This window comes from Triticum dicoccoides, chromosome 6B (assembly GCF_002162155.2).
Source record: "Triticum dicoccoides isolate Atlit2015 ecotype Zavitan chromosome 6B, WEW_v2.0, whole genome shotgun sequence".
NCBI lineage: Eukaryota > Viridiplantae > Streptophyta > Magnoliopsida > Poales > Poaceae > Triticum > Triticum dicoccoides.
Genome location: NC_041391.1, coordinates 197,867,733 through 197,885,352, shown reverse-complemented (window position 1 = coordinate 197,885,352; position 17,620 = coordinate 197,867,733).

Genomic DNA, 17,620 nt, shown 5'->3' with positions numbered 1-17,620 from the left:
TCCCCGCCGCGCCGATACATAGGCGCCACGGTTCGGCGATCCTCTCGCTCCCACAGTACGCTCTCGTAGACTGTCGTCCTCTAGCCGCGCCGCCACCTCTGGCTACGTTCTTGTGAAGGCACACGGTGGTCAGCGCCGCCACTGTTGCTATGTTCACGTGGAGACGCACGGCGGTCAGCTTCTCCCACGGTACGCGCATTCTAGACTGAGGCCCCGTTCATGTCGGTGTAGCGCTGAATGTTAGCTGATAGACGTTGTTAATCTCACTGTTTGCCGAAGTAGTTTACTATCAATATGCTCTGCTTAAGAAGCTTCCTTGCCCTGTTCTGCACTCAATCTGCTTAGCTGAGATGGCATGCCAAGGCTGATTAGTTGCTAAAATATCCTGCCATATATTTATTGTGACGTAGATTGCCATGGTCTAGTAGCCAATCTATTAGGTGAAATAGCTCTACATCGTTTTATACTCGATCTTTGTTGCTGCGATGGCCTTCGATAGTTTGATGGCTGTGTGCTCGGCCTCATTAACTGCTGAAACAGCCTGCCATAATTTGGCACTCAAATCTGTTTGCTGAATTAGCTTTACATATATTTCGTTACTTAGATCTGCTCGTCCAAATATCTTGCCATAGCTTTAGACATCAGCCTAGGTATTTTTTTTCTGGACTTCATAAAAAAGCATATATGTTTTTCCTGTAGTATCTAGTAGAAGAACTAATTTGTATGTCTAACAGGTGGACAAGACTTGGATAACTTCTGCTCGAAGATTCTCCGTTGCATATGTCGAGGGGGTTGAAAACTTCACGAACTTTATCAGAGCTGAGTACAGTGGTCTGAAATCAGATGTGCTCTGCCCGTGTAGCAGTTGTATGAATTCAGTTACAAGACCCCAGTCAACTGTGCAAAATCATCTACACTTGTATGGGATGTCGGTCACATATACTAGGTGGGTTCATCATGGTGAAGCTGTGAACATCAATGTTATTAACTACGTGGAAGCAGCAGATCACCATCTTGATCTGCATGATGCTCAGGTGGAAGAGGAGGAGGAGGTGGTAGTGGTGGAGCTAGTGAGTTTGACCAACATTGAAACAATGCTACGAAATGCTCGTGCATTCCGTGAACTTTCACCTACAGAAGAAAAACGGTGGGCCCACATGTTGGAACAATGCAGCGTTGTTGTCACCCCAGGAAATAAGTTGTCAGTATTCTCAGCTATGGTCACCTTTCTTCAGGTGAAGACATCTGAGCGGATGACCAACAAATCATTCGATGCGATGTTGGCTGCTTTCCGCAAATCTTTCCTAGATGCATCTGAGCTGCCACACACCTACAGTAAAATGAAGAATTTCCTTCATGCAGTTGGAATTGGATATGATATGATCCATGTTTGTAAGAATAATTGTGTTCTATTCCGGAAGGATTATGCCAACTTAAGTGAATGCCCAAAATGCAAATCATCAAGATGGAAAGACGGCGATGCTGTGAAGAGGATTCCTCATAATGTTCTGAGACATTTTCCAATTACACCAAGATTGCAGTGGTTGTTTCATGATGCTGAAACAATAGAGGATGTACTATGGCATTCTAGGAACTAGGAGTACAGAGATCAGAATGTAATGAGCCATCCATCTCATGGTAGTGAGTGGAAAAGCTTCAATGAGAAACACAAAGAGTTTGCTGCTGACCCGAGAAACATTAGACTTGGCTTAGCTTCAGATGGATTTAACCCATTTGGCCACCAGAGCGCCACATATAGCATGTCGCCAGTGCTTGTTATCCCTTACAACATGCCACCAAATGTCTGCACCAGAGAATCAAACTACATGATGGCCTTGCTCATCCCAGGTCCAAAAAGTCCTGGAAAGGATTTTGATTTGTTCATGGAGCCTCTTGTGGAGGAACTTCAACAGCTATGGAAGGGTGTTCTCACTCGAGACCTATATAGCAGCCCACCAGCTGATTTCTTTCTGCGTGTTGTTATAATTTGGTGCATCCATGATTATCCAGCTTTGGGCACTATGTCAGGGCGAACGACACATGGTTACAATGCATGTGTTCATTGTGACAGGAATCCGCTGTCATACGCAATACTTAGCAAGATCTGTTACATTGGACACCGCCGTTTCCTTGCCAAGGACAAGCCGCATCCTAGAAAATACCGAAGACATGTGTTCAATGCAAAGCATGAAAACCGTGATGCGCCAAAGAGGCTCACCGCCGATGAGTTACAAGTGGAATTAGAGAAGGTCAGGCATATTACACCAGGAAACCATCTTGGTAATGCTAGCGGGAAAAGGAAGCGTGGCAGGGTAGAAGAGAGATTATTGTTTACCCGCAGGTCCACTTTGTGGGACTCGGAGTATTGGAAAGATTTGGATCTGCGGCATAATCTTGATGTGATGCACATCGAGAAAAATATATGTGACAGCATTATCGGCACACTTCTTAATATTGAAGGCAAGACGAAAGATACCTTAAAATCTAGGATTGATTCGACACACCTGGGTATCAGAAAGGATTTGCAGGTGCAAGATGAAGGTAAACCACGGGATATGGCACCAGCTGTGTACGTCTTGGACAAGGTAAAAAGAAAAGAATTATGCGAGGTCCTGTCACGTGTGAGATTCCCACATGGATTTGCTTCCAACCCTGAAAGGAGAGTCAGTGCAAATGGAAACAAGGTATAAGGGTTGAAAACTCATGACTGCCACGTCCTACTTCAAAGGGTTTTACCTGTTATCCTTAGAGGATTGGGCCGCCCTGACTTATACAGAGCAGTTGCAGAGTTGGGACAATTCTTCAGGGAACTCTGCAGTAGAAATATCAGGATATATGCTTTGGAGCGTCTTAGAGACAAGATACCAACTATCCTATGCGACCTTGAGTAGATATATCCTCAAGCCTTCTTTGATGTGATGGTGCATTTGGCTATTCATCTACCTGATGGGGCACTACTTAGAGGTCCAGTACAGTATGGCTGGATGTACCCTATTGATAGGCGGCTAGGCACTTTCAAGGGCTATGTTAGGAACGGAGCTAGACCCGAGGGTTCCATTGCAGAGGCCTACATTGCTACAGAAGCATTGACATTCTGCTCAAAATACATTGAAACAGCTGATCAGCTTAGCAAAGAGGTGGGTGAAGACAATCCCGGCCTCAATTTTTCGATTATTCTGTTCGAGTTACAGGGAAGAATCGACAAGAGGACAAACCTAAAGATTTGGACAAAATGGTTTGGTATGTGTTGAATAACTGTCCTGAGATACTACCTTATATCAAGTAAGTGCAGTACTGCAGCTTATACATCGTAATCTACTAAACTTGCAGCACATTCTTATATATTTAGATGTTTGACGCGATCACTATGTTGTGCAACATCTACAAAGAGGAGTTACTTCCGCAAAATCAAAGAAACATTGACAAACTGGTTATGGCAGGATTTATGAAATGGTTCAAGAACCATGTAAGCTTTTGAAGTGCACTGTCAGTTTTTTTAATATATTGAGTACATAAGATGATCAGCTTGTCTATTTTCTAACCATAGGTTAAGAAGATGTGGGAGGATGGACACGCAGTTGATGATGCCCTTTACTCACTAGCAATGGGTCCTGATACTCGGGTAAGACATTATGAATCTTGCATGGTTGGAGATGTGCGCTACAACACCCTTGCATGAGATGAAGGCAGGAAGACACAAAACAGTGCCATCATGAGCACGGATACGTATGACAAAGAGACAACTAAAATGTATGCTAACATAACAGACATTATTTAGTTGCAGTATATCTCCAGTTTCGAGGACCATCTATTGTGTTGTCGTTGGTATAGCCTGTTTTCCAGGATCGCAAAACCCAGAGCTGATGATTATTTCAAATCCATCAATGTCAAGGCGGCGTACCAGACCAACGAGCCTTTTATTTTGGCAAATCAAGCAACACAGATATTTTTCTTGGAAGACACATTTGCACGTAGCGATGACTGGAGAGTATTGCAAAGGTTTGAGCAGAGGAATTTGTTTAATGAAGTTGCACAACAAGATGATGCTTACACTGCTCCTGATGTACAAGATAACACAGATGTACCTAATATCTTTGAGAACCATCACGTCAATGACGCCGGCGAAAAGATTGCATGTCGTGTTGTGGACATACAACAGTTGATCAATAAGAAGCCAACGTTCGAGGACGTTGAGGACGAAGAAGAAGATGACACTATGGGGAATTACGATTCAGACTGATACACATGGCGAAGATGTTGGCGCTGCTGCTGCGGATGATGATTACATTGCTTTTGTCGTATTTGCCTGTCAGAAGACATTTTTTTATCTACTATGTGAAATTGTGTTTGCTATGACAACTGAAACCTGATGAACATGCTGTTTAGTATTTTGTTGTGAGAACATCACTTGTTATGTATGCTGATTTGTGTTTGATGATTGTATGAAAACTAAAACATGATGACATTGTTGTTTAGTTGTACTCATATTTGGCTGTGAAACTTGAATTTGATGACATAGTTTGTTGTTGGACTGCAATTTGCTCGACGTCTTCGAATGAGAACAAAGCTGACCCGACAGGGCCTCTGCTATTTATTTATTTATATGAGAAAAGGGGGATACCCCCTGATTTTTGTTAATAGAAATCATTAGATGTTCACAACACTACGCTCAGCTTGCTACACAGGTTTCATTCATTACTAGTTTCAGCAAAGTGCTCATGTCGTAGCCACTGAATACATCATGAGTGCTACATACACTGCAAATAAAGAGACAATCATCCTACAGAGCACATCGATTTTGCCCATTATCTTCACAAGCTCTTTCATCTCCTCATTGCTGTCAAGGTCGTTCAGCAGCTGATGCTTGGCCATGATCAGAGGAACTGCATCTTTAACCTTCTGCTCTGCATCTTCCTCTTCTGTCGTTCCTTTAGTTACTTGTCCAACACCCCAAGCTGCTGGTATTGGGATTCCTCCTAACCAAATAATCAGCGTAGTTGCATTCCCCCACATCAGCAACTTCCCAAAAATACAAATCACACGAATCTTCCCTTTTCTGCACGAATCAAATTGGAAGATCATCAACCAAACTATTAAAAAAATCAGCAACTGAAAGCAGCAGAACAACACTTAAACATATTATTACCCCATGATTCGGGCATTTGTAGAAGACTCGTCCAGGGTTGCAGATTGTGGTTGAGACGCGACAGATGACTCTGCGTGATTTGCAGCAGTGGCACCACACCAACGGCAGCGGGTTGCGATGAGCAATCGGCTGTGGTGCGCGTGCCGACGGGGGTGTGATGAGACCCACAGGCGATGATACGGGTGGCAACTTGGAGCATATCTGGTTGTTGCCTGCTGAAGAGCAGGTGGACGAGCAGCCAGCGGACATGGTTGCTGCGGCCAGAGCTTCTGATGCTAGGCAGAGTAAGTAGAGAAGAGGAGAAGCAAACATTGGATATGTCAGTTTCATTACTTTCAGAGTAGCATAGCACCATATATAGTCATAGTCTAGGTTTGGATTCGAACCAGCTACAGGAGCACGTCTTTCTTTTCTCTAAAACTCGGCAACGTCTCTTTACTGGTACACTAGCTTGTTCTGTAGCCTTCCCAAGTCTTTGATTTTCGTTCCCTTTTTTTGCGAGGAAGGAAGGAGGGCAAAATTGAGAGTTCCTAGGACTCGAACCCAAGACCTCTCGGTTGAAAACCAAGGGTGCTAGTCACTTATGTGGCGAACGTTCCTTGTGAGGAGGACGGCAGACGAACGCATTTTCCTCGTAGTTTTCTTCCTATATATAAAAAAGTATGCTACTTGGTGTCCGCTTAGTCAACAAACGATTGTGCCAACCTTGACCGTTGGATTGACATTCAACGTCTGTCGCGTTTCTTCAGTCTCTTCTTCCTCGAGCCGCCAAAGCCAAACCAGCGCCGGCGGGACCGCCTGCTCCTGCCTCCCACGGCTGGCTGTGATCTTCCCCGGATCCTGTTCGTTCCCGTCCGAGGCCTCACCATCGTCCTTCGCCTTGGTTCGCTCGCCGTGGCGCCGCCCTCCGGTGTTGTCAACATGGTCAACAACCGAGAGGAATAAGAAGATGACTGTACATGGTGAGGATGACAGTAGGGACCCAGCAGCGCGCGCAGTAAATTTGTTTTTTCGGGACGGAGAAGGGTATCAACTGGGTTGTGCGGGACCCGTGTCCCGTCTAGCCCAGGCTTTTATTTCATATGTTTAGCACATGACCAGCCCAGTTTGTTCTTTTCCTTTCTGAAAATGGCTAGCCAGCTATTTTGTTTTTTGCAGAATAACCAACGTAGGCCTACTTGCTTTTCTACGCCCTGCTGGGCCGGAAATCTTTCAAGACAAGGAGGGATGCATTTTGCCCAGAAAATGGGCTATAAGTAATAAGAAATGGGTTATAAGTAATATTAAATGAGCTGTAAAATGAAAAAAATATAGCAAACAGGCAATTAGTTCCAAAATACTGTTTTCTTTCGGATTTTGATATTTTAAATTTCATTGTTTTTGTGCGGGTAAAATTTCATTGAATTTAAATTAAGGTATATTTAGATTTAAAATTAATTTGAATTTGGCTAGAAATTTTGGGTTGTATGCTGTTTGGGGCAGATTTGAAGGCTGACTTGTGGGTCTACTAGGTTGACGTGTACTTTGGCTTTGTCAACTTAGTCCACAAACGATTCTAGCAGAAGTGACGATTGGATGTTAATCCAATGGCCGTGCTACTTCTTCAATATCTGATCTTCTTGCTCCAGCCGCCCAAACCAGCTCCGGTGGGACTGCGTGCTCCCGCCTCCCGTGGCCGGCTGTGCTGCCGCACAGGCCGCACCGCCCCACCCTACTTCATTGCTGGCCAGGCCATTCCTCTACTCACCCACACCTCCTGTTATTTTCCGACGACGGCAACCGGACCAGTAAACCCTCGTACTCCCCACCGCATGGGCAACCATTGTCGAGTCTTCCCCGGCTCCATGTCATTCCCTTCCTAGGCCTCACCGTCGTCCACCGCCATGGTGCTCTCGGCGCGGCCTGGTCAACATGGTCAATGAACGACATCCATTGGCCATGGACTGTACGCGCAAAATAATGATTCCTCCACCTGATAGCTGGGACCCACTGGAAGGGCCTCTGTATTTCGCGAAAAAAATGTTCCCCCCGCTGACATGTCGAACCCACCAGCTATATCTTTGCACGCAAGGAAGTGCCTCCTTATTACGCACAAAAAAATGAATACCCCCCTGCTAGTTGGGACCCACCTTAGTGGGAGAATGACTTGTGGGCCAACTAAGTTGAAGGGGACGGAGGGCTTTGTCAACTTAGTCAATATGAACGATTCTAGCTCCAGTGACCGTACGATGTCCATCCAACGGTCGTAGTGCTTCTTCAACCTCTGGTCTTCTTGCTCCAGCCGCCCAAAGCAGCGCCGGTCGTGCCGCATGCTCCTACCTCCCGTGGCCGGTTGTGCTACCGCGGAGGCCTCACCGCCCCCTACTATTCCCACCGCTGGCCAGGCCCTGCGGCGACGGCAGCCTCACACCGCAGCCGAACCAGTGAACCCTCGTACTCCTCTCTGCGCGGGCTTCCACTATCGCGTCTTCCCCGGCTCCGCGTCGTCCCCTTCCTAGGCCTCACCGTTGTCCACCGCCGTGGTGCTCTCAGCACGGCCTGGTCAACATGGTCAAGGAACGACTTCGATCGGACCTGGACTGTACGTGGAGAGGCTGACAGCTGGGTCCATGGCCGCAGCAAGGAAGTGCCTCCTTATTACGCGGGAAATAGTGATTCCTCCACCTGACAGCTGGGACCCAGCCATATCGTATAATCATTCCCATGGATACTTGAGGTGACAATGGAGGATCTAGGTGACATTAGGGTTTTGGTTGATTTGTGTCTTAAGGTGTTATTCTAGTACAAACTCTTGAATAGATTGATCTGAAAGAATGACTTTGAGGTGGTTTCGTACCCTACCATAATCTCTTCGTTTGTTCTCTGCTATTAGTGGCTTTGGAGTGACTCTTTGTTGCATGATGAGGGATTGTTATATGATCTATCTATGTTATTATTGTTGAGAGAACTTGCACTAGTGAAAGTATGAACCCTATGCCTTATTTCCTACCATTGCAATACCGCTTACACTCACTTTTATCATTAGTTACCTTGCTGTTTTCATATTTTCAGATTACAAAAACCTATATCTACCATCCATATTGCACTTGTATCACCATCTCTTCACTGAACTAGTGCACCTATACAGTTTGCCATGGTATTGGGTGTGTTGGGGACACAAGAGACTCTTTGTTATTTGGTTGCAGGGTTGTTTGAGAGAGACCATCTTCATCCTACGCCTCCTACGGATTGATAAACCTTAGGTCATCCACTTGAGGGAAATTTGCTACTATCCTACAAACCTCTGCATTTGGAGGCCCAACAATGTCTACACGAAGAAGGTTGTGTAGTAGACATCAAGCTCTTTTCGGTATATCTTTAGATCTTGCAACCGAATCTTTTTGTTTCTTGTTTTATCACTAGTTTAGTTTATAAAAGAAAATTACAAAAAATGGAATTGAGTTTGTCTCATACGCTTCATCTTTTTAATATCTTTCGTGAGTATGATGAAAATGAAAATTGTGCTCAAGTGCTAGAAGAAGAAGTCTATAAAATGTTTGGTACTAGATCTTTGTATGATGAGCATGATTGCAATGTTGTTAGTATGAATTCCTTGAATATCCATGATGCTAATGATATGCAAAGCCACAAACTTGGGGAAGCTATGTTTGATGAATATGATATATTTTGTCCCCCAAGTTTTGATGAACAAATTTATTATGATGAAAGCATGCCTCCTATTTATGATGATATATTGATGAAAGTGGGTTTGGAAGAGTGTCAACTTTAGGAAGTAGTGATCCCACTATTTTGGAGGATGTCGAATCTTATTGTGATGAACATGAAAGTGGAATTCGAAGAGTGTCAACTTTATTTAGTGATGAATCCACTATTTCGGAAGAGGTCCCAATTGATTATGAGAACAAAGTTGCTATCTATGATCTTTATTGTGATGACTTGTATTCTATTAGGAATAATGATAACCATGAAACTTGTCATCATGATTTTAGTTTTCAATTGGATTGTGCCTCACATGATGATTATTTGTTGAGTTTGCTCCCATTACTATTCATGAGAAGAAATTTGCTTATGTGGAGAGTAGTAAATTTTCTATGCTTGTAGATCATGAAAAGAATGTTTTAGGTGCTGGTTATATTGTTGAATTCATTCATGATGCTACTGAAAATTATTATGAGGGAGGACCATATGCTTGTAGGAATTGCAATAATGTCAAGTTTCCTCTCTATGTGCTTCAAGTTTTGAAGCTATGCTTGTTTTGCCTTCCTATGCTAGTTGATTATTGTTTCAATAAGTTGTTTGCTCACAAAATCCCTATGCATAGGAAGTGGGTTAGACTTAAATGTGCTAGTCATATGCTTCATGATGCTCCCGTTATGTTTCAATTCTTATCTTTTATGTGAGCATCATTGTCGTCATCATGCCTAGCTAAAATGCATTAAAGAAAAGCGCTTGTTGGGAGACAACCCAATATTTACCCTTAATGTTTTTGTGTGTCCACATGATTATTCTGCTGTAGTAATCATGTTTTATAGCTTTTGTTTCAGTAAAGTGCCAAGTAAGACCTTTAGGATAGCTTACTGTGATAGTTGTGTTGATCCTGCTGAAAATCAGAAACTTTTGCACCCAGTAAATTAGTTTTTTTAATTCACAGAAACATTCTTGCGATCTGAGTCTTTTTGCTCTGGATTGGTACACGAATTTATTAGGACTTCCTAATTTGGTAGGATTTTTGGAGTTACAGAAGTATACGTTTGATACAAATTACTACAGATTGTTCTGTTTTTGACAGATTCTGATTTCTATGTGTGGTTTGCTTATTTTGATGAATCTATGAGTAGTATCAGAGGGTATGAATCATAGATAAGTTGGAATAGAGTATATATTACATCAATATGAATTTAGAATGAGTTCATTACAGTACCTAAGTGGTGGTTTTATTTTCTTATACTAACGGAGCTTACGAGTTTTCTGTTGAGTTTTGTGTTGTGAAGTTTTCAAGTTTTGGGTAAAAATTTGATGGACTAGGGAATAAGGAGTGGCAAGAGCCTAAGCTTGGGGATGCCCAAGTCACCCCTAGGTAATATTAAAGGAAAACCAAGAGCCTAAGCTTGGGGATGCCCCGGATGGCATCCCCTCTTTCGTCTTCGTTCATCGGTAACTTTACATGGAGCTATATTTTTATTCGCCACATTATATGTGTTTTGCTTGGAGCATCATGTTCTTTTGTTATTATTTGCTTGCTGTTATTTAGAATAATGTTTTGCATCTATATTTTCAATAAAAATGTCAAGGATAGCCTTTACCATGCTTATTTTGCTAGTATACATGTTGCTGTTTGAAAACAGAAAGTTTACCGCTGTTGCAAAAATTCCCTAGAAAGGTCAGAGGATGATATAATGTTGAAACTTTTTGGATATTTAGCTCTGATAAATGTTATACAGCGTAGTATTTTTCTCATAATTTTTGGAGTTAGGGAAGTATGATGAATCTTGCATTCTTTACAGACTTTACTGTTTTGGCAGATTGCTGTTATGGTTGCATTGTTTGCATATGTTTGCTTGTTTAATGATTATATTTGAGGATAGGAGTATTAAATATGAAGAGACATTTACTATGCAATGTTGAATAATAATTTTAGTAATTTGTTACAATAGAAATTTATAAGGTTTTGCATTGGTTTATACTAACCTATCTCACGAGTTCTTGTTGAGTTTGGTGTGGATGAAGCTTTTGATAAAAAGAGAAACCATGATATGAGAGGAATTAAGGAGACACAAAAGTTAAAGCTTGGGGATGCCCAAGGCACCCCAAGATAATATTTCAAGAAGTCTCAAGCATCTAATCTTGGGGATGCCCCGGTAGGCATCCCACCTTTCTTCTTCAACAACTATTGGTTAGTATCGGTTGAGCCTAAGTTTTTGCTTCTTGACATGAGATGTGCTATCCTTGCAATGTCATTTTACTTTGCTTTGCTTGCTGTTTGAATACAATACCAAGATCTGAAATTCTTTAATAAGAGAGAGTCTTCACATAGTTACATAATTATTTAGCTACTCATTGACCTTCACTTATATCTTTTTAGAGTAGTTTTCATTCACTCGTGTGCTTCACTTATATCCTATGAGTAAATTGTTGAATGAGTTGATTGCCATAAATTTGAAATTAAATATGTCTCATTTGCTTATCCCATGGGGAGTAATGACTTCACATCTAAAAAGTAGAGGTTGTAAATTTATTGAAGGTTAGCAAGCATTGTATTGGTCATTTGAACAATTCATGAAAGAATATTGAAGGAAGAGAGATTTCACATATAAATATACTATCGTAGACATCTTTTATAATTGTGAGCACTCATTAACTATGACATGCTAAAGAGTTGATTTTGGACAAGGAAGACAACGTAATGGGTTATGTTTTCGCACATCTCAGTTAAAGTATATTGTCATGGATCATTCAAACATGTTGAGCTTGCCTTCCCCCCTCATGTTAGCCAAATTCCTTGCACCAAGTAGAGATACTACTTGTCCTTCCAAATATCCCTAAACCCAGTTTTGCCATGAGATTCCACCATACCTACCTATGGATTGAGTAAGATCCTTCAAGTAAGTTGTCATCGGTGCAAGCAATAAAAAATGCTCTCTAAATATGTATGATCTTTTGGTGTGAAGAAAATAGCTTTATACAATCTTGTTATGGAAGCAATAAAAGCGAGGGACTGCATAATAAAGGTCCATATACAAGTGGCAATATAAAGTGCGTTCATTCGCATTAAGATTGTGTGCATCCAACCCTAAAAGCGATGACAATCTCTGCTTCCCTCTGCGAAGGGCCTATCTTTTACTTTATGCAAGAGTCAAGGTGCTCTTCATCTTTCCCTTTTTCTTTTTATCCTTTGGCAAGCACCTCGTGTTGGGAAGATCCTAATATATATATCCAATTGGATGTAAGTTAGCATGAACTATTATTGTTGACATCACCCAAAGGTGAATACATTGGGAGGCAACACTATAAGCCCCTATCTTCCTCAGTGTCCGATTAAAGCTCCATAACCATTAGTATTGCGTGAGTGTTAGCAATTGTAGAAGACTATATGATAGTTGAGTATGCGGAGTTTGCTAATCAAAGCTCTGACATAGACCCTTCCTTTAAATAAGATGAATTGTAATTGTTTGATGACTGAGAATGAAGTTTGCTAGTTTTCAAGAAAGTTTATGGTCTATGCTTTAACATGTGAATTGCTTGTTGCTTGTTCGTGAGAAGTTTTATGAGATGAACTACTGTTATGACATATAATCATGCTAGAAGAGGTGTTTGAAATTATCATTGATCAAACTTGTGCACCTGCTAGCATTACACTTCATAAATTCTTTCTTTTATCATTTACCTACTCGAGGACGAGCAGGAATTAAGCTTGGGGATGCTGATACGTCTCCAACGTATCTATAATTTATGAAGCATTCATGCTATTTTATTATCTGTTTTGAATGATTACGGGCTTTATTATACACTTTTATATTACTTTTGGGACTAACCTACTAACCGGAGGCCCAGCCCATATTGCTGTTTTATTGCCTGTTTCAGTATTTCAAAGAAAAGGAATATCAAATGGAGTCCAAACGGAATGAAACCTTCGGGAGCGTGATTTTTGGAAAGGATATGATCTGGGAGACTTGGAGTTCAAGTCAGGAGATAGGAGGGCGCGCCCACCACCTGGGCGCGCCCCCTGTCTCCTGGGCCCCTCGAGGCTCCCCTGGCCGACTTCTTTCGCCTATATAAGTCCACGTACCCTAAAAACATCGGAGAAGAAGATAGATCAGGAGTTCCTCCGCCGCAAGCCTCTCTAGCCACCAAAAACCTGTCGGGAGCCCGTTCCGGCACCCTGCCGGAGGGTGGATCCCTCACCGGTGGCCATCTTCATCATCCCGGCGCTATCCATGACGAGGAGGGAGTAGTTCACCCTCGATGCTGAGGGTATGTACCAGTAGCTATGTGTTTGATCTCTCTCTCTCGTGTTCTCTCTATGGCACGATCTTGATGTATCGCGAGCTTTGCTATTATATTTGGATCTTATGATGTTTTCCCCCTCTACTCTCTTGTGATGAATTGAGTTTTCCCTTTGAACTTATCTTATCGGATTGAGTCTTTAAGGATTTGAGAACACTTGATGTATGTCTTGTCGTGCTTATCTGTGGTGACAATGGGATATCACGTGATCCACTTGATGTATGTTTTGGTGATCAACTTGCGGGTTCCGCCCATGAACCTATGCATAGGGGTTGGCACACGTTTTCGTCTTGACTCTCCGGTAGAAACTTTGGGGCACTCTTTGAAGTACTTTGTGTTGGTTGAATAGATGAATCTGAGATTGTGTGATGCATATCGTATAATCATGCCCACGGATACTTGAGGTGACAATGGAGTATCTAGGTGACATTAGGGTTTTGGTTGATTTGTGTCTTAAGGTCTTATTTTAGTACGAACTCTTGAATAGATTGATCCGAAAGAATGACTTTGAGGTGGTTTCGTACCCTACCATAATCTCTTCGTTTGTTCTCCGCTATTAGTGGCTTTGGAGTGACTCTTTGTTGCATGATGAGGGATTGTTATATGATCTATCTATGTTATTATTGTTGAGAGAACTTGCACTAGTGAAAGTATGAACCCTATGCCTTGTTTCCTACCATTGCAATACCGTTTACGCTCACTTTTATCATTAGTTACCTTGCTGTTTTTATATTTTCAGATTACAAAAACCTATATCTACCATCCATATTGCACTTGTATCACCATCTCTTCGACGAACTAGTGCACCTATACAGTTTGCCATTGTATTGGGTGTGTTGGGGACACAAGAGACTCTTTGTTATTTAGTTGCAGGATTGTTTGAGAGAGACCATCTTCATCCTACGCCTCCTACGGATTGATAAACCTTAGGTCATCCACTTGAGGAAATTTCCAACTGTCCTACAAACCTCTGCACTTGGAGGCCCAATAACGTCTACAAGAAGAAGGTTGTGTAGTAGACATCAGGACTTCATTGGTATTTCCCAAAAGAGGAAGGGATGATGCAGTATAGTGATACGTCTCCAACGTATCTATAATTTTTGATTGTTCCATGCTATTATATTACCCCTTTTGGATGTTTATGGGCTTTATTTTACACATTTATATGATTTTTGGGACTAACCTAGTAACCGGAGGCCCAGCCCATATTGCTGTTTTTTTTGCCTATTTCAGTATTTCGAAGAAAAGGAATATCAAACAGAGTCCAAATGGAATGAAACCTTCGGGAGCGTGATTTTTGGAACGAACGTGATCCAGAGGACTTGGAGTGCAAGTCAAGAAGCAATCAAGGCGGCGAGGAGATAGGAGGGCGCGCCCACCCCTCTTGGGTGCGCCCCCTGTCTCCTGGGCCCCACGAGTGGCCACCGACATACTTCTTCCTCCTATATATACCTACGTACCCCAAAAACATCCAGGGAGCCAATGAAAAACAATTTCCACCGCCGTAACCTTCTGTATCCGCGAGATCCCATCTTGGAGCCTTCGCCGGCGCTCCGCCGGAGGGGGAATCGACCACGGAGGGCTTCTACATCAACACCATAGCCCCTCCGATGAGTTGTGAGTAGTTTACCACAGACCTTCGGGTCCATAGTTATTAGCTAGATGGCTTCTTCTCTCTTTTTGGATCTCAATACAATGTTCTCCCCCTCTCTTGTGGAGATCTATTCGATGTAAACTCTTTTTGCGGTGTGTTTGTCGAGATCCGATGAATTGTGGGTTTATGATCAAGTTTATCTATGAGAAATATTTGAATCTTCTCTGAATTCTTTTATGTATGATTGAGTTATCTTTGCAACTCTCTTCGAATTATCAGTTTGGTTTGGCCTACTAGATTGATCTTTCTTGCCATGGGAGAAGTGCTTAGCTTTGGGTTCAATCTTGCGGTGTCCTTACCTAGTTACAGAAAGGGTTGCAAGGCACGTATTGTATTGTTGCCATCGAGGATAAAAAGATGGGGTTTATATCATATTGCTTGAGTTTATCCCTCTACATCATGTCATCTTTCTTAATGCGTTACTCTGTTCTTATGAACTTAATACTCTAGATGCATGCTGGATAGCGGTCGATGTGTGGAGTAATAGTAGTAGATGCAGGCAGGAGTCGGTCTACTTGTCGCGGACGTGATGCCTATATACATGATCATGCCTAGATAATCTCATAATTATTCGCTTTTCTATCAATTGCTCGACAATAATTTGTTCACCCACCGTAATGCTTATGCTATCTTGAGAGAAGCCACTAGTGAAACCAATGGCCATCGGGTCTATCTTTTATCATTTAACCTTTCAATCTACTTTTATTTGCATCTTTACTTTTTGCATCTATATTACAAAATACCAAAAAAAGTTTATCTTATCATGCTACCTCTATCAGATCTCACTTTCGCAAGTGGTCGTGAAGGGATTGACAACCCCTTTATTGCGTTGGTTGCGAGTTCTTTGTTTGTTTGTGTAGGTGCATGGGACTTTTGAGGAGCCTCCTACTGGATTGATACCTTGGTTCTCAAAAACTGAGGGAAATACTTACGCTACTATTGCTGCATCACCCTTTCCTCTTGAAGGAAAACCAACGCAAGCTCAAGACGTAGCATATAGCGACGGTAGGTATTTCCCTCAATGATGAGACCAAGGTTATCAAACCAGTAGGAGAACCTCCTCACACCACGTAAACAACACCTGCACACAAATAACAAATACTCGCAACCCGACATGTTAAAGGGGTTGTCAATCCCTTCTGGGTACGGCGCCTCAAGATAGGCAAAAAATTGATGTAAAAAGTGGTAGATAGGATAAATAGATCGCGGAACAAATAAATTGCAGCAAGATATTTTTGTACTTTTTAGTTTAATAGATCTGAAAATAAATTCAAGAGAAAATAGATCACAAAGGAAAATATGATGAAAAGAGACCCGGGGGTCGTAGGTTTCACTAGTGGCTTCTCTCAAGAAAAATAGCAAACGTTGGGAAAACAATTACTATTGGGCAATTGATAGAACTTCAAATAATCATGACGATATCTAGGCAATGATCATTATATAGGCATCACATCCAAGATTAGTAGACCGACTCCTACCTGCATCTACTACTATTACTCCACACATCGACCACTATCCAGCATGCATCTAGTGTATTAAGTTCATGGGAAAACGGAGTAATGCAATAAGAATGATGACATGATGTAGACGAGATCCGTTTATCTATTGCGGAGATATAGATCTAATCTTGCTATCCTTAGTAGCAACGATACATATGTGTTGGTTCCCCTTCTATCACGGGATCAAGCATCGTAAGATTGAATCCACTACAAAGCACCTCTTCCCATTGCAAGATAAATAGATCAAGTTGGCCAAACAAAACCCAAATATCGGATAAGAAATACGAGGCTATAAGCAATCATACATATAAGAGATCAAAGAAGACTCAAATAACTTTCATGGATAAAAACATAGATCTGATCATAAACTCAAAGTTCATCGGATCCCAAAAAACACATCGCCAAAAGACTTACATCATCTGGATCTCCAAGAGACCATTGTATTGATAATCAAAAGAGAGAGGAATCCATCTAGCTACTAACTACGGACCCGCAGGTCTACAAAGAACTACTCACGCATCATAGGAGAGGCACCAATGGAAGTGGTGAACCCCTCCATGACGGTGTCTAGATGGGATCTGGTGGTTTTGGACTCTGCGGTGGCTCGATCAACATTTCGTCGACTCCCCTAGGGTTTCTGGAATATTGTGGTATTTATAGAGCAAAGAGGCGGTTCAAGGGGCACCCAAGGTGGGCAGCACCCACCTGGGCGCGCCTGGGCCTCCTGGCCCGCCCTGGTGGGTGCTTGTAACGCCCCAGATGTAACTTTCCATATTTGTAGCCAACTCTTGCCGTCTCCGGCACTAAGTTATATTTATTTCTCGGGTTTGGGTCTTTGTCTCCGTGTGTTGTTTTCTTTTTCGTGCATCTCTTATCATGTCATCACGTGCATTGCATTTGCATACATGTTCATCTCATGCATTCGAGCTTTTTCCCCGTTGTCCGTTTTGCATTCCGGCGCTTCGTTCTCCTCCGGTGGTCATTTCTACCTTTCTTTCTTGTGTGGGGTTTAAACATTTCTGGATTGGACCGAGTCTTGTCAAGCGGCCTTGGTTTACTACCGGTAGACCGCCTGTCAAGTTTCGGGTCATTTGGACTTCGTTTGATACTCCAACGGTTAACCGAGGGACCGAAAAGGCCTCGTGTGTGTTGCAGCCCAACACCCTCCAAATTTGGCCCAAAACCCACCAAACTCTGCTCCATGTCCTAGAGCGTTCGATCACGATCGTGTGGGCGAAAACCGCACCTCATTTGGACTCTCCTAGCTCCCTCTATGCCTATAAATACACCCCTCCGTTTTCGGATCTCTCCCTCTCC